We start from the raw sequence: 26,967 nt of genomic DNA, 5'->3' as shown, positions 1-26,967 counted from the left end.
TGTGTGTGTGTGTGTGTGTGTGTGAGAGAGAGAGAGAAAGAGAGAGAGAATGCCTGTGTGTTTGCACAGATGTGTGTTTCTGTATATAAATTAAATGAAAAGATATACAGTATTATATCCTGGTCTAAATATCTATTATTGTGAATAGCTTAGAGTAAAAAAATTACAAACAGTATAAAGTTACAGATAAAACATTCTTTAATATCTAAGCTGGATTCTTTTTTTAATTATTTAAAAATGTGAAAATCAGAAAATAAAAGAAGAAATTTCCAGTATTTAAAAATGTCCCCTTTGGCAACTACAGCCCTATCCAGACGGGATTCGTTTCTCAGGGGGTCCTGGGGTAATTTTCTCTTTTATGGAGGTCCCTCTGTGATTCTATTCTTGTCCAGAACGACCATGTACATGTTTTTCACAGACGTCCTCTAAGAAAATGACTGGCTGAATTATCTACTGTTTTTCGATGAACTTCGTGGTCCTCCAGTACTTTTAGATCCATGTCTCTGAGTTTCGTCTCCTTGAGTTTAATAATAACAGCTATTTGTCCTCCGCTACTCACCGTAATTATACTCTGGGCGCTTTTCTACGGAGATCCACGTAAACATAACAATGAGTGGAAATAGAGGAGCTACTGAACGTGATGTCACGTGATCGAGAAAGCAAAAAAATCTCGCTGCTCCTCCTGTTTTTTCAATTGCAGTCCGGATGCATGAGTTTTATCACTGAGTAGAAGTGTGACATTTTTTTTTACAGACGTCCCCCTGAGAAACTAATTAAGGTTTGGAGGATTGTCACTCATTTTTCCTCACAGAAAGCTTCTGTTTCTGTGATAATCAACTCAGAACTACAGTTCTGAGGTTCAAAGTTCGTAACTTTAGTCATATGCAAGGCTGTGTTTTCCGTGTCATGTCAAGTATAAACCAGTATGGACCAGTGGAGGAGCTGGGATGTATGATTACAACATTCTGACTTTGAACTCTGAACTACAGCTCTGAAAAAAGTAAGAGATCACTTTAGTTTCTGAATTTCGTTGATTTTGCTATTTATAGGTATATGTTTGAGTAAAATGAACATTGTTGTTTTATTTTATAAACTATGGACAACATTTTATTGTCATTTAGAGCATTTATTTGCAGAAAATGAGTTCAGAAATCAATATTTGATGGTTTTTAATCACATTTTTGATGCATCTTGGCATGTTCTCCTCCACCAGTCTTACACACTGCTTTTGGATAACGTTATGCTGCTTTACTCCTGGTGCAAAAATTCAAGCAGTTCAGTTTGTTTTGATGGCTGGTGATCATCCATCTTCCTCTTGATTATATTCCATTTTTTCCAGGTTTTTTAATGGGTTAAATCAAAGAAACTTATCATTTCTAAGTGGTTTTAAGCTGTATATTGCTATATTTTTATATACAATCTATACTTTGCACTGTTGTGATTATCATACCAATTTTTTATAAAATACGATAATAGCATAAATAAAATAAGTCTGAAAGGGTCAGGAGATCTCTGCCTGACCTGGCCTGAGTTTGGGTTGTGCCAGGCTTGGGCAGAGGATCTAAATTCTAGTAATGCCCTAGGATACACTAGGAGGCTAGGAAGTCCAGAACATTTGTTTTACCAATTGCTGATACAGCGTTACATAGTAGCAAGTGCACTATACAATCTAACAGATACCAGTGCTGATTAACATCAGCTTGGGATGGATGTGGGAAATAAGCACCACCTACCCACCCAGAAAGAGCAAAGCCAAATATGCTGAGGGCAAGCAGCATGACCAGGATTCGAACCGGTCATAGTGGCAGGGCCTTAGTCCAAGAGGGGAGTGAATTCCTGTTGGGTACTGAATTACCTAGGACACATATATATATATATATATATATATATATATATATATATATATATATATATATATATATAATGGCAGGTAGGATGAGGCCTTAAAGTCTTGGTAAATTTAGAAGGAAAGAGTGGGTAAACTGGAGATTTCAACATAAGCCTCAGCTCTGACTGGCTAATGAATGACTAATGAGAGCTTGGTAAAAACCTCCGGGGTTGTTCAAAGTTTTGCGTGGTGTTCCATTTTCTTTTTCCTTTCACTCTAAAATTATACAACACAAAAATAAATAAAGTCAAATCTTTTATTTATACATTAGAGTGAACCCGTGTTGCTGCTGTTTACTGTTGCAGCTAAAGCAGCACAGCGAGCTTCATTAAGTGTTGTAGCTGCAATTACGCTGTCAGCTATCTGTAGTAAATAATCAGCAATTTATTTTATACCGTATTATTTTCTTGTTCCTCATTCAATTTCAGAGCAGTGCAAATAAAATCCAGACTGCATTTCATCTCTTTTTTTTTTTTGTTGCTTTGGTTGAATTGCTTTGTTTGCTTTAATTAGGCGTTTTTAAGAGTCAGCCGGAGGGGCTGCAAATATTTCTCCAATTTTCTCCCCCAAAAAAAGCAAACAACCCAACAAAAAAAGGAGCTAATGAAAGTATCGATTGGCAGGGGACTGGAGAGTGTGTGGGGGAGGTGAGCGACGTGTGTGTGTGTGTGTGTGTGTGTGTGTGGACCCGGTGGATACCTTCAGTGTAAATGGTCTTTCAGTCAGTTCTATGGGTCTGAGTTTAAGAGCACATTAAACGCATGTCCCAGAACTTTCTAATTCTAATCCAGGTTTGACAGTACTCCCTTGTTTTAAATTGGTCTGTTCCCACTTTCACTCCAAACCAGTTCACTGTGTCCAGTCTGAGGAGCTCGATTTGTGCAAAATGTAATTGATCAAAATCCCCACATTACCACAAATGCAATCGATCAGCCAAGACTAGTTTGGTATTTGAAGTTTGCTTCTGTAGCTGTGTGTGAGGCCTGATGTTGGCCTCACATACAGCTCTGAAAAAAATAAGAGATCACTTAAAATGACAAGTTTCTTTAATTTTACCAATTTGAAAACCTCTGGAATATAATCAAGAGGAAGATGGATGATCACAAGCCATAAAAACAAGTTGAACTGCTTGTTCTCATTTTTGCACCAAGAGTAAAGACATAAAGTTATCCAAAAGCAGTGTGTAAGACTGGTGGAGGAGAACATGATGCCAATATGCATGAATGTAAACTGTGATTAAAAAACAATCAGGGTTATTCCACCAAATGTTGTTTTCTGAACTCTATCTATCTCTAAAACTATATGAATATAAACTTGTTTTTTTTTTTTATTATTTGAGGTCTGAAAGCTCTTGAAAGATCTTTTTCTGCAAATAAATGCTCTAAATGAGAAATGGTGTCTGTAGTTTATAGAATATAACATCAATGTTCATTTTACTCAAACATAAACCTATAAATAGCAAAATCAGATGAACTGATTCAGAAACTGAAGTGGTCTAGTAATTTCTTTCCCTAGCTTTATATACTTTTACAAAAGTAAAATTGTACAAATTTTATTATATCTTTTCATTGGGTCACCACTCAAATATGACACTTTGATACAGTTTAAAGTAGTCAGTGTATAGCTTGTATAACCCCAGTCTCCCTCATTGTAGCTCAGTGGCAGGCAATGGTGTTATCCACTGCACCACCCCAACCACATTTTCCTACCTGTGTAGGTAGTGTAAGCCACTCACAGTGTACAGTAAGCCTGAATGAAATGTCAGTTGTATAAAACTCTATTATACAGTATCTCAGGATTCTCTTCACAGTTACATTCAGCCTTGTAGTGGCTGTTCTGAAGTGCAGCTCTGTGTCAGTGAGTCTTCTCCAGCAGGCATGTATTTGTGGTGGCATCCCTGTAGTATATACATGCCCTGTTAACTATGCTAACATATGCAGGGCCGTATGTGCCGTATCTCTGTGCTATCTGCTCAGAGCTGGAGTAATTGGAAATCCCTGGCCTGGTCTTGAACTACAAAGGACTGACAGAGGAGCTGCATTAATACTTTATCTGTGTGCAGCTTGGGTTTTCCTTTAACTTAGCCAGCAGGCAGATGGGACTGTGGGGGGTTGAGTGAGTGGGATTGGGTGGGTGTGGTGGGCATTGAGCACCGCAGCAACATAGGACTGCATGTAGGGGTGTAAGTTTTTGTTTGTGCATCTGCCTAAATGTGCTGTAAAACAACTGTATCAGTTTTACAATATCATTTAGGAATATCATGTGGGGTGGGGCGGGGCTTCAGCTGTTCTGGGTTGTGGGATTGATCCCCACTCCAGACTTGTCTGTAGGTAGTTTGGGATGTGTTCGTGTTCTCTCCATGTCTTTGGCAGTATCCTTCAGGTACTCTGGTTTACTCAGGCAATCATAAAAATGAACATAGCAGGTAGGTCTGTCACGATAACAAGATTTTCAAGACGACATACTGTCCCAGAAATTATTGCGATAAACGATAATATTTTCATTTTTAAAGCACCACTATAGAAAATGCTTTTTTTTCTGCTTCTGGGCTCCCAAAGGTGCAGGAGGTCGCAGGTTTGAACTCCCGCTCATGCAGCTTTGCCATCAAGCTGTCGGCGTTAGAGGGAGCACAATTGGCCCTGCTCCCTCCGGGTGGGTAGATGGCGCTCTCTCCCCACATCACTCCTAGGGTGATGTCTGCAGCACAGGGTGTCTGTGAGCTGATGTATCAGAACCGAGTCGCTGCGCTTTCCTCCGAGCGCGCTGTGATGCTGCTCGGTAATGCTGCATCAGCAGCAGCTCAAAAAGAAGCGATGGCTGACTTCACATGTATCAGAGGAAGCATGTGTTAGTCTTCACCCTCCTGGTGTGCTGGGGCATTACAAGTGATAGTGGGAGTTCTAATAAATGGGTTGGGTAATAATTGGCCGTGTAAATTGGGGAGAAAATGGGAAAAAAAAAAACACTGAACGCTGAAAATCTGCGCTTTCAAACAGTGTTTTCAATGAGATGAGCAGAGCAGATGTCTGCATAGTAAACGCAGTGTCGCAGATGCGAGTAGTGAACGCTGCACTTACTGTGTTTGTAAACAGCATGGAGCAGCAGAGACAACATTTGTTGTTTGTTCATAGCAGTATATTATGTGACTAATAAATCAGATTAAGCTGTGCCTTATTAGCAGCTTAGCTTAATTAAAAAGAGGTATATTTGATAGCTGATTTGATTTTCTGATAGCAGAAAAAATCTGCGTGTTGGGGTCAAACTTGGTGGCGTACTTAATTTGAGTAAAAAAAAAAAACACTTTACTGATTCCAAATTAATGGTGTACATTAGCACTTTAAAGTTGACAGTTCAAAGTTTTACATAATTGTACATTTTAATAATTAAGTATAAATTATAGTAAAAAAAACACTAATTGCAATGTATTTTTTATTGAACAATTTATTGTAAGATCGAGTGTACTTAAAGAATCGTGACGGCTGTACTTCCGATTAGGGGTGGGAAATATTATCTTATACCAGGGGTGTCCAAACTACGGCCCGCGGGCCATTTGCGGCCCATTTCCTTTTTTGGAGTGGCCCGCGAGGTATTTTAGAAATAGAATGAAAGTTGGGCCGCTGTTAAGCAGGTTTTTATAATTTGAGATTCGAAGTTTGAACGCTAGGTGTCAGAAACGGGCCAAAGAGTCTAAAAGCAGAGAGGGTGCGCAGTTATAGCGCAGAAAAACGGGGCAAAAGAGTCTAAAAGTGGAGAGAGTGCGCATATCTAGCACAGAAAAACGGGGCAAAAGAGTCTAAAAGCGGAGAGAGTGCGCATTTCTAAAGCAGAAAAATGGGGCAAAAGAGTCTAAAAGCTGACAGAGTGCGCATTTCTAGCACAGAAAAACGGGGCAAAAGAGTCTAAAAGCGGAGAGAGTGCGCATTTCTAGAGCAGAAAAACGGGGCAAAAGAGTCTAAAAGCGGAGTGCGCATTTCTAGTGCAAAAAAACGGGGCAAAAGAGTCTAAAAGCGGAGAGAGTGTGCATTTCTAGAGCAGAAAAACGGGCCAAAGAGTCTAAAAGTTGCCGTAATTAAGGAGTTTAATATTAAGAGACATCATGAAATGAAACATCAATTTGAAAAATCTTAGTTTACACAACACTGTCAAAGATAAAGATAGTAAGTCAAGTAAAATGGTGTGTAAATGAAATAATCAGGAAAATGTATTATTTAAAGTGGTATATTTCATTATTTGTTTTATTACAGAGTGTGGCCAGTGACTTCAAATATATTTCTCCTTCTGGCCCCCAACAAAAAAAGTTTGGACACCCCTGTCTTATACAATATATCGTGACACAGAAATATCATGATATTAAAAATCCATATCGTGATAATAGGGATGGTTTTTCTTAAAAGTAGTCTGTTATTTACTGTGAAGCTTTAAGTGTATTTATTGTAGAATTGTTTTAGTTTATAGTTTTTGTTTGCAGTTTATATGCATGAAAATATTCTGCAATATTTTTTGCTGCATTGTATTATTTTATGCTATATTATATATTTCTCCACATTATGATTGTACTGTTATACTATTATACTATATTCCTGAAATTAATGAATTTTTTTGTTTGTTTTGATATATCGCCAAGTATATCGTTATCGCAAAAAATACCCTGAAATATCGTGATATTATTTTAGAGCCATATCGCCCACCCCTACTTCCGCTCGATGGCGTTTACACCTCTATTCAGTATGTATTGCAGCCTCCCTGCTTATTCCTAATCGAGCTTCCCCACGCCACCCTTTACACCTCGAGTGGGTATCGATTGAAGCATTGCATTCCACTGTGTGTGTTTAGAAACTCTAAGCTGTGCTAATGACTGTACACTCCCACGGGGATCAAACCACAGCCCACTTATTGACCTCCGCTGGGCACTAACCTGTCCATAGCCTCTCAAATGACCCATGATTATTGGCTGTAAATGGAAGGAAAGTCACCAAAGACCTGAAGCAGCTCCTAAATCACTGCACCTGCAGTGGACGCACAGTTTAACCCCTTCTGACCCCAACAGAATTCAAGAGCCCTCGACTCCTGACCGTTTCCAGAGTTCCAGAGAAATATTATTAACGTTTCAGAGATATCATTTTATCATGAGACCTGGAGAAAAAAAATATATTTCAGTTTAGAGAAGAAAGAACATACTGTTTTAGATTATTAAATATAGATACAGCACAGGGGACACAAACAAACCAAACAAAGCACCAATCAGTAACCTACAAACTACATGTGCTGTTTCCAATACAATGGCCAGCAAGTGTCAATATGTCCTTATATGTCAGTATGGTGTTACTGTTATTTTGCACATTCTCAAACATCTGACATCAGTTTGATGTCAAAAAGATGTTGGACTGTAACGTTGGCCAGATGTTGAATCTTAGTTGAAAACGGTATTCGTTGACGTCATAACCCAACATTTTCCAAAAGTTACATTCTTATTGAAAATTTCATGTTTGCTAGACGCTGAATTTTTCTTAAGACAAGGTCATTTGGGTGTATTAAAAACCCAACATTGATGAGATGTTGAAACGTAGCCAGCAGTTGAAAATGTAATTCACGTTGACAACAAAACACAATGTTGGACTGATGTTGAATATTAGTATGAGTTTGAAAATGGTATTCAGGTTGATGTCATAACCCAATGTTGTCCAAATGTTACATACATGATGTCAAAACCCAATGTTTACTAGATGCTGGATTTTTCTAAAGAAAAGGTCATTTGTGTAGATATCAAAACACATCATTGGTCAGATGTTTAAAAGTAGTAAAATTATTATTATAGTAAAAAATGCTAATTAGGTTGACTTTAAAACCCAATATTGTCTAGATGTTCGATTGTAGTTTAAAATGTCATTATTGGTTTTATCAAAACCCAAAATTGGACAGATATTGAAATTTTGTTGAAAATTTAATTGTTGTTGACATCAAAACTTAATATTGGATAGATGTTAGATTTTAATTGAAAGTGTCTTTCAGGGTGGCATCAAAACCCAGAAGTAGCCAGCTGTTGATTTTAGTTGAAAATGCCAGGTTGACTTTAAAACCAAACATTGGCTAGATGTTACATTTAAGTTTTAAATGTCATTATTGTTAATATCAACACACGTTGTTGGACAGATGTTGAATTTTAGTGGAAATGTATCTAAAAGGTTGACTTTAAAACCCAACATTGGCTAGATGTTGAATTTTAGTTGAATGTCATTATTGTTAACATCAAAACCAATTCGTTGGCCAGATGTTGAATCTTAGTTAAAAACGGTATTCAGGTTGACGTCATAACCCAACATTTTCCAAAAGTTACATTCTTATTGAAAATTTCATGTTTGCTAGATGCTAAATTTTTCTAAAGACAAGGTCATTTGGGTGTATTAAAAACCCAACATTGATGAGATGTTGAAACGTAGGCAGCAGTTGAAAATGTAATTCACGTTGACAACAAAACACAGAAGTTGAGTTTTAATTGAAAGTGTCTTTCAGGTTGGCATCAAAACCCAGAAGTAGCCAGCTGTTGATTTTAGTTAAAAATGCCAGGTTGACTTTAAAACCCAACATTGGCTAGATGTTGAAGTGTAGTTAAGTGTAGTCGGAGCATAACGTGATTTGGTGAAGTTGACTGACGGTGAGGTCATAATTCATAGGATTTTGGGAAATGGAGGGAAAATCCTTCTTAGGGTTAAAACCAAGAAAATGACTTGACTTAACATTCTGATGTTAAAAAACGTGGTCATCCAACATCACAGTCTTTATTTAAGTAGATATATTAACATCTATCAATGTTTACTTGCAGGCTGGGCACATGTGTGGAGGCTCTCGGGCACCTTGTCTTCACTGGACAGCAGTGGATCAGGGATAGAGAGGGTGTGCGGCTGGGCTGGGCGAGGGTGTTGTGTGATGGAACAGATCTGGGGTACGTTTCCCAAAAGCGTAGTTGCTAACTACGTTAGCAACTTACATAGTCTGGACGATGCAGCTGCGACGCAGGTGTTTCCCAAAAGCGTGGTTGGAACTATGGAGGTAACCACGTTAGTAACTTGCATAGTGCGAACCTTAGTGAAGCTACTCAGGTGTTTCCCAGAACCGTGGTTCCAGCGAATGTTCGCAACTACCGTGGTTCAGCTGCGTCGTTCCAACTACAGCTCTAGACCTGTCGTTAAGAGCTTAGTTGCTGGTGATTAGTGCAGACGGTGGACGGTAGGATACAGAAAGCTGATAAATCACATTAATATTGCTGCACGAGGATTTAAGATATCAAGTGTACCTATTTTTTTAATGTTTGTGTTAATTACATTAATTGAGCCACTTCACTTTTACCCATGTGCGCCCAGGTAAAATAATAAAATTCAGTCCTTTTTTTAATGTATGTCTTTAACATTTAGCTTTATTTGGCAAACATGAATTCAGTGTAGTGAAAAGAGAAGTGCTCTTTAGCTAAAATGTATTTTACAGTCTTGGAAAGATGTATGTTAATTATTCAAGCAGGCATCTCTTGAGTAAAGATAACTTGTGCTGTGAACATTTATGAAATAGTTAATAATTATTTTTTTAAACCCATTGTGCTATATGCACTCTGTGAATAAGATATGCAATAAGCAGGTGTTTTGAATTACCTAATTATCCTCTGGAGGTAACAGGGCCAGACAGAGTGTGAATAAAGAAAATTTATTATTTAGCCAATACAACGTGTCTCTAGGCCTATACAAATGTTATCAATTAGTATTTGTTAAATAATATATTACAGGAAATACGTAGAAATATGTAGGCTACATTAATATATATGTAAAAAACAATAACATTAATTGCCATTATGAGAAAAAACATTAAGAGAATAAAACCACGACTGGGATTCGAACTAGGCTTCCATCCGGTGTCTGTCGAGTTTTGCTACCCTGTCAAACCGTATTATCCTAGTGCATATTTAATTTTTAAATATAAAATTGCTAGAAAAAGCCCCATATTTAAACATGCTTTCGGTAGAATATTTGGAAAGCCTGAATCAAAATATCAGGAGACAGTTTAGGGTTATTAGGGGTGATTATAAACCTTATTTTTTTATTATTGCTAACTTATTATTACTTTCATTATCATCAGCTGTCATTTACGCATTTGTAATACTCAGAAATAATGGCAAGGGGTTTCTGGTTGTTTAATGCAACCAAAAAGAACAGAATTACCATAAAAATATAATAAATAAATAAATAATGTTTCCACGCATGGGCGCTGGTGTTGAGAAGCACATCTCGATGGGTTGCACAATTCGACAGAACACCGCGCGCTGCACGTTGTAGGCGCTCTGCTGAACCACTGAGTAACACATTTCTCATGTCTCATTTTAATAAGACTTCTTCAGAATGGTGATTATTTTATTAAAAAAAAATATTGCAATAGCAAATATGTGTATGTTTTTTTTTTAAGTAACACTGTCTGTTACAAATAATAATTAATATATAGCAATTATTGTCTACATTTTACTTGCAGTTCATTGTTATTTTATTAATAGTATTGTTGTCCGTTATGTTCTGGTGATAATTACAATATAAATAGCCTAAATGATACATTAGTAACATATTTTTGGCATAATATTTTAAAGATTGTGAGTTTTGCACGTTTTCTGCTGGGAAAGTCTGGCCGAACACATCTGGAAACACCTTAGTTAAGACCACGGTGGTTCAAACCAACATAGTTCAAACTTCTGTGGTACCAACAAAGTACGATGGTTTCGGGAAACGGTCGTACTTCAGATGTTAGTTAGTTTAACGATGCATCGTACCACGTTAGTTCAATGCTAGGCTCCGTCGTTGTACGGGAAACGCACCCCTGAAGGATAGAGTGACGAGGCCAGGCGGGTCAGAGGGAGAACACAGAAAAAGCAGAGAGAGATGAAACAGACTGATTTACTGTAGGCTGGGAGTGAAGAGAGAGCAGGAGAAGGTAAGATGTAGAGGCTTTAGGAAGCAAACCCAGAGATTAAGTGAAAAACAGAGAGCTAGAGAGAGAAAGAGAGAGAGAGCAGGACGAGGTAAACAACACGATTTCAGAAAAAGAGTGTGGAGGGAGAGAGAGAGAAAGAGAGAGAGATAGAGAAAAGCAGCTGGGAGAAAGCTCTCTCTCTGTCTGTTCTGCTGCCATCTGTTTCATTTTCTGCCTGAGAAGCCCGGAAAGCATGGTATACCTCCGTCTGCAGCCGCCGCTGCGCTGTGTCTGTGGGACATCCGTGTTTAAATATGCAGCAGGAGAAGAGCTTTTAGAAAGGAAATATGGCCAAATGTGTGTTTTTTAGCACTGTATGTTGTGCAGGGAGAGAACTGTGCTTTAAATGAGGCCATGCAAAGTGAAAAAGACCTTAATGTCCTTGTATTAGGTAGTGTTTGTATATATCCAGATACGCTTTTCTAACTAGTGATATTATACTAATTGTCACGATTGACCCAGGCAGGGAGACGAGGAGACGGACGCAAGTGCAGGGAGGGTGAAATAAATAATAATTTAATAAATAAATAACAAGTAAACAAAGAAACAAGGAACAAGTAAACACGTAACAAAGATAAACTAATAATCAAAAACCAAAACAAACCAGTGAAACTAGAGAACATAAACTAAACAAAACAAGAAGTACTAATGATAAACAAACAGGGAGTAAATAAACAAAAACAAACGAGGGACTGAATAAATACAAAACTAAACTGGGCAGGGATATATATATATATATATACAAGGAAATAAACAAGAAGCTAAACAAGACAAGGAAAACTAAACTAAGCAGGGCAAGGGAGAAAACAATGGAACTAAACAGGGAACTAGAAATAAACATGAAGATAAACAAAGAACAAAGGACAAGGGCTAAGGCTAAGAAAACGAGGGCTAAGCTAGAGAACACGAGAACGACAAAACAACAGAGGTTAGCGCTAGCGTTAGGTTAGACCTACGAAGGACAAGAGACAAAGGAAGGCTTTATAGCACACAAGGGAAGTGGAAACACCTGGGGCTAGGGGGCGGAGCTACAAATTAACACAGGTGGAAAAGCTACTGAGACAGAACACAGGGGCACAGGTCACGTGGGACACACACAGAGACATGAGACAAGACCAGGACGTGACACTAATGCAGCTTCTTTAAATCTGCCGTATAATTAAGCAATAATTATACCAGGCTCTCAAGTTTTGAAGTTTGGTGGGCATGAGATTGGTGGGGGGTGGGTGTTTGGTGGTGGTGGTGGTGCACGCAGTTCTTCCTCAGTTGTTCAATTTGGGGTTGGGTGGGGGGGGGGGGGGGGGGGTTCGCAGTTCTCCTTCAGTTGTTCACCGACGTGTGTTTCAGAAGTTTAGAATCAGACAGTTCTTTGCGCCTGACTCTCTGGCTGAAACTCCACCCTCTTTGACTAGGTCTGCCTAACAACAGAGCGATCTATATTCTGATTGGCTCAATGAGAGTACATTATAATATGCAGGCGATGCATTGGCAAGCATGAGAAATACCAGGTGTGGCGCGTGAGTGTGTGAAATTGCTGAGGTGCGGGTGTCACACGCTCAAAGCGTGAGACTTGAGAACACTGATAATACACAAGAGGGAGTGCTATAATGTGTAATAATGGCACTGCTGTGCTGCAGTCATAATCTAAGCTTACTTTAAATAAACCTAAGACCTTTACTCTCCTAAATAATTGTATATTAAAGTCCAGACTGTTTGACTTTGAAAGAAAATGTTTTTTTTTTTTTTAAGAATTAAAGTTTTTTTTACTTTGGCGCCCCCCAAGCAGCAAGACCTACAGAATTACAAGGATCCCCTATTTTCGGCCACCTTACATTCAGCTTAAAATACCTTATATTAACTGGAAAATATATACACTTAAGATTGGATTTTATTAACAACAGATTAAAGTCCAGACTGTTTGACTTTAATGTGTAGATTATATTTTCTTTCAAAGACAAACAGTCTGAACTTTATATATATATTTTTTTAATTAAAGTTTTGTTTACTTTGGCGCCCCCCCAGCGGCAAGACCTACAGAATTACAAGGATCCCCTATTTTCGGCCACCTTACTTTCAGCTTAAAATACCCTATATTAACTGGAAAATATATACACTTAAGATTGGATTTTAATAACAACAACTCTTAACCTGATATAAGGGACTGATAATGTGTGTAATTATGCAGATTTTTAAATCACTGGGTTTATTTACTTGTGGGATCGTGTCACCGTGATCACCGCAGACAAAGACATAGGGTTTCTGCACTGTGTCTATGGGACCTAGTGCCTCCCAGTGGTGAATAATGACATCACATTTGATTTGTATTTGGTTTGTAAGCGTTGCATCATTGCTAGGTTATCTGTATGTGGCGAAGTAATACATGAAGAGCTTTGGTTACAGTGCATTACCGGCTAATGTGGTCACTTATAAAACACCTCTCAGGAACCACAATGACAGACTTAGACAGACAGACACAGTGTTATAGTCTATAAACATGGTGAAATGTACAGTACAGGCCAAAAGTTTGGACACACCTTCTCCTTCAATGCGTTTTCTTTATTTTCATGACTATTTACATTGTAGATTCTCACTGAAGGCATCAAAACTATGAATGAACACATGTGGAGTTTTATGTACTTAACAAAAAAGGAGCTGAACCTCCACAGTCACCGGACCTGAACCCAATCCAGATGGTTTGGGGTGAGCTGAAGCACAGAGTGAAGAAGGCAAAGGAGCAACAAGTGCTAATAAACACCTCTGGGAACTCCTTGCTTCAAGACTGTTGGAAAACTTTTCATTTCAGGTGGCCACCTCTTGAAGCTCATTGAGAAAATGATGGCAAGAGTGTGCAAAGCAGTAATCAGAGCAAAGGGTGGCTATTTTAAAGAAACTAGAATATATATATATATTTTTTAGTTATTTCACCTTTTTTTTGTTAAGTACATAAAACTCCACATGTGTTCCTTCATAGTTTTGATGCTTCAGTGAGAATCTACAATGTAAACAGTCATGAAAATAAAGAAAACGCATTGAAAAAGAGAAGGCCTGTCCAAACTGTATGTGTATAATGATGCTTAGCTAGATTCTTCTCAGGACTGAAGAAGTGAACTTCAGACATGTAACATTTCTTCACTGATCCAGTAGATTTGGTTGAACTCACTTTAAAAACGACCAGTTTCATTCATTTCTCCTGCTAGTCGTTCTCTCTTTGTCTCTCATTCTGTGTATTTGTTTGATTGTTAGATTCTGTGATTGCGTTCCTCTTTCTCTGGGCTCTTTATCTCTTTTCTTCATTCTTCACTGCGGCTCTTTGAAGTGGAAATTCTGTCATCAGGTTTTTTGGCTAATGATGCTGCACCTTTGATTTAATTAGTCTGTTTTTAACACACGCTTTACTGGTCATTCAAAACAGATCAAAGTCAAGTATGAGAAGGTGCCAAAAAAATAAAACCATGCAGTCTGGAATGTTTTTTTTTCTGAGAGAAGAGGAAGTGATTCATTGTAAGAACCTCAGAGATTATCCTGCTTTTGTGGATGTAACAATTTCTACTGTCCAGACAGGGCTTTCTACTAGATTTTGGAGAATTGATGTGAGGATTTGATTGCATAAAGTGACAAGTCACCATGAGGTCACCAATCATCATCCCTGACTCCCCAACTCATGAAGCACCATCATTCCAGACAACACAGTTTCCCCTCTCCACAGCTCAATGCTGGTAGTTTTATACAGAGACTGTAAAAAAGATGGACGCCGTGTCTCTGTTCCCATTCATTCAATGAAAATGTGATTCTGATACCTGAGTCTGCGCAGTAGAGACCAGAGGAGGGAGAAAGACTGTGGAGAGACAGTCTACTCATTTAAATAACCCCGCCCCTGAGAGCTGCCTCGAGGTCACAGGCTGCAGAGCGGAGCGGAGTGGAGCTGACGGTCTGTTATTGGTCCCGCCCATAACCAGCCCTTTTACAATAACCACACTTTTTTTGAATAGAGATGAATAACATTTTAAAAAATGAATTCTGTGTGGATATAACAATTTGACAATATAAGCAGAGGTTACACTAGCTGCAGCATTTAAATAATGGAGGTAGAATAACAGTATATTGGGAAAAACGTGATTGAAAGTTGTCTGTTTTGCCATTGAAACCTATGGGGATGGGTTACACAGCTTTCTGCAACCGAACAGCAGGGGGCGCCCGACCTGTGGTGGCTTTACTTTTGAGAGACGATGCTCTGTCCAGCTGTACACAGTCTATGATTTTATATATGGCATTTGGCACGGTGCCAGTAGATTAAAGCTTATCTGTCAGATCATATCACAGTACTTCTTTACAGGGACTAGACAAGCTGTGGGTGTGCAATTGCAGTGGGTGTAAATTAGCTACTTAGTAGCTGCATTACTTCATTATAAGGAGAGTCATTTTCTTATTGTTGCTATCAATGAAAAACACTTATCTCCAAAACAGCAACTTTACAGGAGAGAGAAAAAAAACCTTGTAAACTTTCAATGGAAGTCAATGTAAAAAGAGTTTATTTCAAGTCATTTTGAAGAGTTTCTATTGGTCCGTTCACCAAGAAATTTGGGCACAGTGTAAGGGACAGTTTGGCTGTTCAAATCATGTAGTAAACTAAAAATCCAGAAAAATAGAGACAAGTGTTTTTCATTGGACAGCGACAATATAAGATTAAGTTAGATTAGAGCTTCAGCGGATCTTAATCTTGGTGTTTATTATTTATTTTTTTATTATTTACTGGACCAAGAGAAAGTGAAAATGAGAGACAAAAAAGGGAAAAAAGGAGAAAAGAATGTATAGAAAGAGAGAATAGCAATGAAGAAAAATAAAGAAAAACAATGTAGATAAATAGAGAGAAATACAGAGAAGGTAGGGGATGGAGGTAGTGAGGGAGGGGGGAAATATTTAAAATTAAAAGAAAAGAAAAAAATGAGAGGAGAAAAAGAAGAAAGCAGTGTAGACAAAGAAATGTATGGAGAGAGAGAGAGAAAACATTGAGAAAATGAGAAATAAAAATGGGAGGAGTGGGAGGAGAAAGAGAGAAGCAAAAATAATAAGAAAGAGGAAAAAGAAAAAAACAGAAAATGAGTCAGAGAAATGAGAAATGGAGAGTGTGCTAAGATAAAGAGAGAAAAAGGAGGGAAATAAGAGAGAGAGAAAAAAAGAAAGTAAGTAGTTTATAATGCAATGAGTGAAATAATAGAAAAAAATATTTAAAAAAGAAAGAAAAAATGCAGGAGAGTAAGAGAGGGAGAGGGACTGTTGTCATGGTAACAGCGCTGGAGCCGCCTCCCTGAGGGAGGAGGGTCCTGGCGGATGATTAAGAGCCGGGGGGGTCGCAGGTCATGCCCGCTCCATTATAACGGAGGCCGACCTGGACCCGAGCTGCAGAATCAATCATACGCTAATCACTGTTATGACTGTGGCCTCGGCTAAATGGCTGATTGCTAAATCCACAGTTAATACGTTCTGTGGAGTGCTTTATGTGCTCCACACTAGAACCCACAGAGCTCCACAGAGATCCGCACATACTGATAATCTATTCCACAGAGTGTAAAGAGAGGAGAACTGACTCTCTATAATGCATTTATATTTTGGTCTAAATCTAGAGGACACTCTGTTCTGTACATTTACTGATAACAAAAATAACACATCAAGAAGTTGAGTGTTGGAATGGAATGAAAGTGTATATGTATGAATGCAATGATATATAGCTCTGAAAAAAATAAGAGAGCACTTAAAAGTTATGAGTTTCTTTGATTTTTTTTTATTAAAAACCTCTGAAATATAATTAAGAGGAAGATGGATGATCACAAACCATCAAACCAAATTGAACTGCTTGAATTTCGGCACCAGGAGTAAAGCAACATAAAGTAATCCAAAAGCAGTGTGTAAGACTGGTGGAGGAGAACATGCCAAGATGCATGAAAAAAACTGTGATTAAAAACCAGGGTTATTCCACCAAATATTGATTTCTGAACTCTTAAAACTTAACTTCTGAATATAAACTCGTTTTCTTTGCATTATTTGAGGTCTGAAAGAATCTCTAATCTGTATCATTTGATATTCAATTGAGAATCAAAATCGAAAAAAAAAAAATAATAATATTTTTACTACTTGTATTTTCAGTTTTTTTTATTTGATGATTCAAAAAAATAGGAACCTGACCCAATGCCCGAGCCAAACTCGAGACGAGATTCTCCAGCAGTTTCCTCAGTCCAGCAGTCCAGTTCGAATCCTGTTTGTGTAGCTTGCCATCAGCTACCGGAGTCCTGGGAGAGCACAATTGGCCTTGCTCTCTCCCCGCCCAAATGGTGATGTGGATCAGCACAAGGCAGCATCTGTGAGCTGATGTATCTGAACCGTATCGCTGCGCTTTCCTCCGAGTGCGCTGTGATGCTACTTGGCAATGCTACAGCATCAGCAGCAGCAGTTTAAGAAGAGTCTGACTTCACGTGTATCGGAGGAGGCATGTGCTAGTTAGTTTTCGCCCTCCTGGTTTTGGGGCATCACTGGTGATAGGGGAAGTTCTAATGAGTGGGTTGGGTAATTAACCATATAAATTGGGGAGAAAATGTGAAAAAAATTAGGAATAAAACTATTTAAAAATTGTTTTTTTGTAAGCAGTGTGGTGGCAGGTTGCAATACATGACCCAAACTCAGTTATGTGAGGAATTTAATCATAGGAGGTTCTAAAGAGTGCACATGTACGATTGCAGTTTATTATTCATATTAAATAATCACCAACCACCTGGTTTTTAGGTGCACTCACCTATCGCAAGGTGAGCAAGCATAAAGCTTGATCAGTAAAATCTTCAATAATCTTTTTAATGCTCCCATTAAAACCAATAAAATAGAGATAAACAAGCCAAGAAGTCTCAGTATTACGCCAAAAAAAACATGCACTTACTGCTAATTTACTGGAGCTGAGTGAACAGCACATATGGTTCTACAGTGTGTTTTCATGTAGGCCGCCATGAAAGTGGCCCTTGTGATGTGTGGTGGAATTGGCAGGAAAGACGTATACACGCTGTGCAGCACATCTTTACATAATGTGTTCTTTTAGCAGCTCAGAGAAAAGTGAAGAACAGCAGATACTCGGCCCTAAAATGTGAACTAAATAAGGCAGAGTAAATACAGTCACAATATGTATTTACTTTATGAATAAACAGTATGTATTTATTAGCATAAAAACATAAAATTAAAATGTTTAAAAGCATATGCAAAATTAACTTTTTGTGTGCTTTTGTATGTCCACTTGGGTCAAGACTGCCCCTATAAACACTCCAAGCACAAAAACAACCGTCCATCCGTCCATTTTTTCGAAAATCATTTGTGATGTCACAATAAGGAAATCTGCATAGAACCACCCTGACTCCACCTCTTACCTGTCTATCCCCACCAGAGCTCCACCTGAATTATCTCCTGTGATGGAAAGAAAAATGTAAGAATGATGTTTTCTGTCTGTAATGCACAGAAAATGTGCATTACATGTGCATTAATATTCTATTATAAATTGTATTTATTTACCATTGTATTGGAAGCCTGTGTGTAATATTTTACATTTCATATTAATCTTTTTGTTTCATAAAACATCCCCAAACAGTAAAAACCATGAGTAAAATGTATTCTAAACTATATTATATTAGTAAAAAATTACCTGTCACTTTGCCTCAATGGCTCTAGTATTACTGTACTACCATGTTACTGTTTTATTGGTTCATAAAGTTGTTCATTAGCTGGTTCAAATAGTGCCAAATCCAATTTTTCTAATCAGATTTCAGTTACTTTCATATGTGGTCATAAATCGGATACATATCCAATCCATGGACAGACGGTCAAATCAGAATTCATGTGTCTTTTTGTTTTTACGCATTAGCATTAGTGCTACATGCTTCTCTCCTATACCCACAAATCTCTTGGTGCAGCTGTGCAGCTATAGCTGCAAAAACAGCAAAAGCAAACCGCCTGGCCTTTTTTCTCATCCTCCACCTGAGCATGTACTTCAGACCAGCTGTTTACTCTCCACTCCAGCAAAAGATGATCCACATATGAGCAGCTAACACCTCTATTTCACCTTTATAAAGAGATAGAGACCCAACATTAGCTGAGAGCTAGCTACATTACTGGAAAGAGAACTAGGGTTAGCGGAGAGCTAGCTAACATACTAACATTAGAAGCGAGTTATCTAGCTACATTACTGGGAGAGAACTAAAGTTAGCGGAGAGCTAGCTAACATAGTAACATTAGAAGCGAGTTATCTAGCTACATTACTGGGAGAGAACTAAAGTTAGCGGAGAGCTAGCTAACATAGTAACATTAGAAGCGAGTTATCTAGCTACATTACTGGGAGAGAACTAAGGTTAGTGGAGAGCTAGCTAACATAGTAACATTAGAAGCGAGTTATCTAGCTACATTACTGGGAGAGAACTAAGGTTAGCGGAGAGCTAGCTAACATAGTAACATTAGCAGCGAGCTAGCTAACATGCTAACATAACATTAGCGGCAAGTTAGCTTTGTTACCGGGGAGAGAACTACGGTTAGCGGAAAGCTAGCTAACAGAGTAACGTTAGCAGGGAGTTAGCTTTGTTACCGGGGAGAGAACTAAGGTTAGTGGAGAGCTAGCTAACATAGTAACGATAGCAGCGAGTTTGCTACGTTACCGGGGAGAGAACTAAGGTTAGCGGGGAGCTAGCTAACAGAGTAACGTTAGCAGAGGAGTTAACTTTGTTACCGGGGAGAGAACTAAGGTTAGTGGAGAGCTAGCTAACATAGTAACGATAGCAGCGAGTTAGCTACGTTACCGGGGAGAGAACTAAGGTTAGTGGAGAGCTAGCTAACATAGTAACATAAGCAGGGAGTTAGCTACGTTACCTTAGAGAGAACTAATGTTAGTGGAGAGCTAGCTAACATAGTAAGGTTAGCATTGAGTTAGTTACGTTACCGGTCAGAGAACTAAGGTTAGTGGAGAGCTAGCTAACATAGTAACATAAGCAGGGAGTTAGCTACGTTACCTTAGAGAGAACTAATGTTAGTGGAGAGCTAGCTAACATAGTAAGGTTAGCATTGAGTTAGTTACGTTACCGGTCAGAGAACTAAGGTTAGTGGTGAGCTAGCTAACATAGAAACATTAGTGCAGAGCTAGCTAATATGCTAACATAACATTAGCAGCAAGTTAGCTACATTCCCGGTGAGAGAACTAATATTAGCAGAAATGTAGATAACATAATAATGTTAGCGGCAATTTAGCCACATTTCCGGGGAGAAAACTTATGTTAGCGGAAATCTAGATAACATAGTAATGTTAGCGGCAAGTTAGCTACATTCCCGGGGAGAGAACTAATGTTAGCAGAAATCTAGATAACATAGTAATGTTAGCGGCAAGTTAGCGACGTTACCAGGAAAGAACTTAGGTTAGCGGAGAGCTAGCTAGCATAGCAATGTTAGCAGCGAGTTAGCTACGTTACTGGAGAGAGAACTAAGGTTAGCAGAGAGCTAGCTGACATAGTAACATTAGTGTTGGGTTATCTATGTTACCAAGGAGGGAACTAAGGTTAGCGGAGAGCTAGCTAACATAGTAACATTAGTGGCGAGCTAGCTAACATGGTAACATAACATTAGCAGTGAGTTAGCTACATTACCAGGGAGAGAACTAAGGTTAGTGGAGAGCTAGCTAGCATACACTCTAAAAAACAGAGGTACGATATGAGTACTTTTTTGTACTCAAAGGTACACTCTTCATAATTGTACTCTCAAAGGTACAATATTGGTCTTTACAGGGTCAGATTTGTTCCCTCTGAAGTACAAAGTAATTTCTAACAGCAATAAGTACAAATTTGTACCATTTAACCAGCCAAAAGGTACATTCAGTATTCTGTATCACTGCACTGATAAACAATATATATTTTAATTGCACATTTTTTATTTGAACGCCAGACAATTTTGGATCATCAAGTTTTTGAGCCATATTCAGTTGATGATAACGTTTATAATCTTTATAATCTTTACTTGCACAAAAACCATGGGTACAAAAAAGGACTTTCACTGAAAGGTACTTTTTTGTACCTCAATATAAGGTACAGCCCCAGCGACAAGCTTTGTACTCTTTTGGGTACAAATCTGTACTTACTTTTCTTAGTGTGTAGTAACGTTAGAGGCGAGTTAGCTACATTACCGAGGAGAGAACTAAGGTTAGTGGACAGCTAGCTAACATAGTAATGTTAGTGACGAGCTAGCTAACATGTTAACATAACTATAGCTGCGTGTTAGCTACGTTACAGGGGAGAGAACTTAGGTTACCGGAGAGCACGCTGACATAGTAATGTTAGCAGTAAGTTAGCTACGTTACCAGGGAGAGAACTAAGGTTAACGAAGAGCTAGCTAACATAGTAACATTAGGGGAGAGCTAGCTAACATGCTAACATAACATTAGCAGAGAGTTAGCTAACATAGTAGCGTTAGCAGCGAGTAAGCTATGTTACTGGGGTGAGAACTAGGGTAAGCGGAAAGCTAGCTAACACAGTAATGTTAGCAGGGAGTTAGAGAACTAAGATTATCGGCATGCTAGCTGATGATAGCAGCAAGCTAGATAACATAGTAACTTAAACGACAAGTAAGCTACGTTAAGCAAATTATTTTTTACCAAAGAAATAATGACTACGTTTTTGGGTCTTAAATTATATTTATTGTGGTCTAAAAAAGGTCTTAAATAACATTAAATTTGACTTTTAAAATGTTGCAAGAACCCTGAATGTGGCTTGTAAAGTTAACGTAGCCTAAGTTGGCAGGTTTGAAGCCCCTTAAGCAGGAAGTTTCTTCAGTGAGAAATGGAGAAGTGATGGGTGGATGAGAGAAGGAAGACACGAGGGACACGAGGATAAAAAGACAGGGTGTTCTCTGTGGCTAAGAGTATGGAACAGTGAGAAATGGAGCCATTTGTTGCCAGTAGCAGGAGAAAGAGAGAGAGAGTGAGATGGGAAGTGAGAATGTTTGTGAGTGAGAAAGAGAGAGAGAGAGAGAGAGAGAGAGAGTTGCACTGAGTGGGAGAGAGAGAGAGGGAGGGAGAGATAGATCAGCAGGAGGTCTTTCAAACGCATCTGACTGAGAGAACACGGCACAGATATCGCATACCGAGGAGGGAAAAAAGAGCAAAGAGGAGCCGGAGAGAGAGCGATAGAGAGAGCGGGAGACAGATGAGTGGAGGGATGAAAGATGTACAGTGCATGCCGAGCTAGATTTAACTCTGTTCTCTGAAGTGTGTTTAGCCTATCCATGTAGCCACTCTTAGCGTGCTTAGCATCCTGTTGATCTGTGAGACTGAAGGGGGAGTGTTTTAGCACAAATGCTAGCTACTGTTGCTAACAATTAATGTAAACAATTAGCCCTCAATTAGCATTCAAATAAAATCAAATGCTGTAAATTGGTGTTCCAGTTCATTGTTTGACATACAGTTGTAGGGTAATTTACCACAGCAAAAATGTATGTGAGCCAGACGGACAAGAAAAACCAGAAGTCAGGATATCCAATTTAGAATAAACTTTACTGAAGAAAATCATTGAAGTATTACAGACACGCCAGTAGATGAATCAGACAAAAAGTAAGAAAATAGACAAAAGTATTACAGGAAAAATGTTGTAGATGGCCAAAAGTAAAGTATTCCAATCTCGAGAGCTACAGGAAAAGTCTGACTTTTCTGTCTATGCATTAACAGTTATACTTGAATAATAATTACATGTAAATCTACTTTACCAGGATACATGTTCTTATTGGTTCTATAAAAATCAATAATGACATAATTGTCTCTATGATTGGTTCTTCAAATGTATCAACATTACACTGACATTACACTGATTAAGCATGACAATGCATTACATATGTTGCATCAAAAAGGTGTACGTCACAAAGTCCGAACATCATGTTGTTTTCCATTCCCGTGGCCTTCGGTGTCTTCTGGCCTGTCTGCGACTTTGCGCCACGTAGAACAGGCGTGCGTAGGCTATCTAAGGAGAGGTTACTAGCACAATAATTAAAGGATATACACATCCAGAATCCATGGACGGGGGCTTCCCAGATCGCTCCCATCACAGTATTAGTAGAGTTGATATGAATAGCATTTTATTGGCTCAAATACAGTCCCCTCCAAAAGTATTGCGATAGTGAGACCAATGCTTTTATTGTTGCTGTAGACTGAAAAATGAATATACAGGCGTTGGACAATGAAATACCTGGTTTAGGACCGCAATGATTTATTGTCTCGACTGACAGTTCTGGTGGAAACAGGAGAGTTGAGGTGCACATTGAATTCTGTCGTGATTTGGGCAGCCGTGGTTTTATGTTTTTTGGATACAATACGGGTTAGCACCCAAACATCCCTTTCAGACAGCTTCCTCTTACAGCGTCCACAGTTAATCCTGTTGGATGTGGTTGGTCCTTCTTGGTGATATGCTGACGTTACCCTGGATACCGTATTAATTGGCAGCTCATCTTTATCTAAAATCATGTGACTGTATTAATTATACAAACACAGTTAAATCAATCAATCAATCAATTACTGTTGGCTGATATTTAGCACTGAATCAAATCAGACAATCCAAAAACAGGACTGGGACATTTTTTACTGCAGACTGTTGTACAGAGATCTCTGCGATGTTTATGGGATGTGATAATGACAGAGCTGTTGGCGTGTGTGTGTGTTGGAGAGGGGGATGGGATGGGAGGGGGGATGCTCTCCGCTGAGCCGTGAAGTTACATAAGCTGACCTATCTTTCTTGTAATCAGATCACTGCCTGCGAAATAATCCAGAAACAACTGAAAAGCAACAGCAAATGCACTCGCTCTGAAAGAAGGGCAGAGGATAAGAAGATAAGAGAAGAATGGAGGGAAGAACTGCAACCCTTAACACCTCTCCGCCCATAGCGACACCCCCCCCCCACCACCACCACCCAAAAAAAAAAAAAAAAAAACGTTAGATATGTGGGCTGAAAATAAGAGACTGCTGTGGCTCGTTGCTTCGGATAGATAAGGGGGATGCATATTTCATGCTTTGCTTCCCTCTTTCTATCTCTCTCTGCCTCTTTCTCTCTTTTTTTCTCTCTCTCTCTATTCCTGGCCCCAGGAGTTCACATCAGGGGTTCCGTGTGTTGATCATCACATCACATTTACATTCACATACAGTGTATATATATATATATATATATATATAGGGCAGGAAATATAACGTTCATGCAGCTTTTAACCCAGCGCCTCCATATGATATAAAGCTGCAGTTTTAGTGCAGTGCTGATTTACGCTGCTTTGCTCTGAGCCCCTGAACTCATAAAGCACATGAAGCTCATAAAGCCCACCGACTCACAATTCACTTACCGTGGGAGGCAGTGGGCAGCTGCTACAGTAACATACTGTATGTGAAAATGTATTATCTAGTGCAGGGGTGTCCAAACTTTTTTTGTTGGGGGCCAGAAGGAGAAATATATTTGAAGTCACGGGCCACACTCTGTAATAAAACAAATAATGAAATATACCACTTTAAATAATACATTTTCCCTGATTATTTCATTTACACACCATTTTACTTGACTTACTATCTTTATCTTTGACAGTGTTGTGTAAACTAAGATTTTTCAAATTGATGTTTAATTTCATGATGTCTCTTAATATTAAACTTCTTAATTACGGCAACTTTTAGACCCTTTGGTCCATTTTTCTGTGCTAAAAATGCACACTCTCTCCGCTTTTAGACTCTTTGGCCCGTTTTTCTGTGCTAGAAATACGCACTCTCTCCGCTTTTAGACTCTTTTGGCCTGTTTTTCTGTGCTAGAAATGCGCACCCTCTCGCTTTTAGACTCTTTGCCCCGTTTTTCTGTGCTAGAAATGCACACTCTCTCCGCTCTTAGACTCTTTGCCCCGTTTTTCTGCGCTAGAAATGCGCACCCTCTCCGACTCTTTGGCCCGTTTCTGACACCTAGCGTTCAAACTTTGAATCCCACATTATAAAAACCTGCTTAACAGCGGGCCAACTTTCATTCTATTTCTAAAATACCTCACGGGCCGCTCCAAAAAAGGAAAGTTTGGACACCCCTGCTCTAGAACCATTAAAAAAAAACAGTATGGCCAGCTCAAACTAGTCAAGCTGGTTAAGCTGCTTGATCAGTATGTGCTTTCATTTATCTTAAGTTTGTTGGTTCAGCTGGTCAACAAGCACAACCAACTGGACAGTTCCAAGCTAGATGACCAGATATTTCCAGATAACACGCCCATGCCCATGTGGGGCCAGTATGGATAGCCTAAAATGGGAAGCAAAAGGTTTTGTCTGAGGGTTCCATGTTGGCTCCACAAATGGATGTCAGTGATTGGGCTCCATCAGGGAAACTGATGGGACCATAATGGGGTTCAACATGGGCCCTATCTAGATTATAACCTTCCCATGGGGTCTAGACAGGACCGATGTTTAATTAAGTTGGGCTTTAACTACTAAATACAAAAAGCAGTTTTAAATCATAATTTAAATACAAAAAAACCTACACAAACCAATATGGATCTATGTGAAAATTTATTTTCATCAGACCATCATACTACCACCATGTTTGATTTTTTTCTCAAATTACATGTTAATTAACGGAAAACAAACCTTCTGAAAAGCTCCACTTTTGTCTTGTCAGTCCACAGAATATTTTCCCAAAGTCCTAGGGATCATTAAGATGCTTGTTGGCAAATGTGAGACAGGGCTTTTTTTTTCTTCTTTTTGTTCAGCAGTGGTTTTTGCATTGGAACTCTCTGATAGAGACCATTTCCGCTCAGTCTCTTTATTATTGAATCAAGAACACCTGGATGAGTTGTCCATGCCCTTTTGTAGTGTTTTGTTAGGCCGGCCACTCCTGGGAAGGTTCACCACTGTCCCATGTTTTCTTTATTTGTGAATAATAGCTCTCACTGTGGTCTGCTGGAGTCCCAAAGCCTTAGAAATGACTTTATAGCATTTTTTTAAGACTGATAGATGATCCATTACTTGCTTTTTGAGACCCTTCAGCCGCTGCATGTTGTTGTGACTATGAAGGAACACATAAGGCAGGGGTGTCCAAACTACGGCCCGCGGGCCATTTTAGAAATAGAATGAAAGTTGGCCCGCTGTTAAGCAGGTTTTTATAATATGAGATTCAAAGTTTGAACGCTAGGTGTCAGAAACGGGCCAAAGAGTCTAAAAGCGGAGAGGTTGCGCATTTCTAGCTCAGAAAAACGGGCCAAAGAGTCTAAAAGCGGAGAGAGTGCTCATTTCTAGCGCAGAAAAACGGGCCAAAGAGTCTAAAAGCGGAGAGAGTGCTCATTTCTAGCGCAGAAAAATGGGCCAAAGAGTCTAAAAGCGGAGAGAGTGCGCATTTCTAGCGCAGAAAAATGGGACAAAGAGTCTAAAAGCGGAGAGAGTGCTCATTTCTAGCGCAGAAAAACGGGCCAAAGAGTCTAAAAGCGGAGAGAGTGCTCATTTCTAGCGCAGAAAAACGGGCCAAAGAGTCTAAAAGCGGAGAGAGTGCGCATTTCTAGCTCAGAAAAACAGGCCAAAGAGTCTAAAAGCGGAGAGAGTGCGCATTTCTAGCGCAGAAAAATGGGACAAAGAGTCTAAAAGCGGAGAGAGTGCTCATTTCTAGCGCAGAAAAACGGGCCAAAGAGTCTAAAAGCGGAGAGAGTGCGCATTTCTAGCGCAGAAAAATGGGACAAAGAGTCTAAAAGCGGAGAGAGTGCGCAGTTTTAGTGCAGAAAAAGGGCAAATGAGTCTAAAAGTTGCTGTAATTAAGGATTTTAATATTAAGAGACATCATGAAATTAAACATCAATTTGAAATATCTCAGTTTACACAACACTGTCAAAGATAGATAAAGATAGTAAGTCAAGTAAAATGGTGTGTAAATGAAAATAATTAGGATAATGTATTATTTAAAGTGGTATATTTCATCGGGTCTTTGGCCTGAGACTTCAAATATATTTCTCGTTCTGGCCCCCAACAAAAAAAGTTTGGACACCCCTGACATAAGGAATCATGTACAGTAGTAACGTTAAAGTGTTAAACAAACCAAAAT

The 26,967-nt window shown here is 38.9% G+C and overlaps 1 protein-coding gene across 1 annotated transcript in view; it reads left to right on the top strand.

Annotated features, from left to right (window-relative positions):
• LOC103045428 (protein phosphatase 1 regulatory subunit 29) overlaps positions 1-26,967 on the top strand; it is a 242,976-nt gene that overhangs the window by 114,767 nt on the left and 101,242 nt on the right. The window lies entirely within an intron of this gene.

This window comes from Astyanax mexicanus, chromosome 19, assembly GCF_023375975.1.
Source record: "Astyanax mexicanus isolate ESR-SI-001 chromosome 19, AstMex3_surface, whole genome shotgun sequence".
Taxonomy (NCBI): Eukaryota; Metazoa; Chordata; class Actinopteri; order Characiformes; family Acestrorhamphidae; genus Astyanax; species Astyanax mexicanus.
The sequence above is the reverse complement of the archived record's forward strand: the minus strand, read 5'-3'. Positions and strand labels throughout refer to the sequence as shown.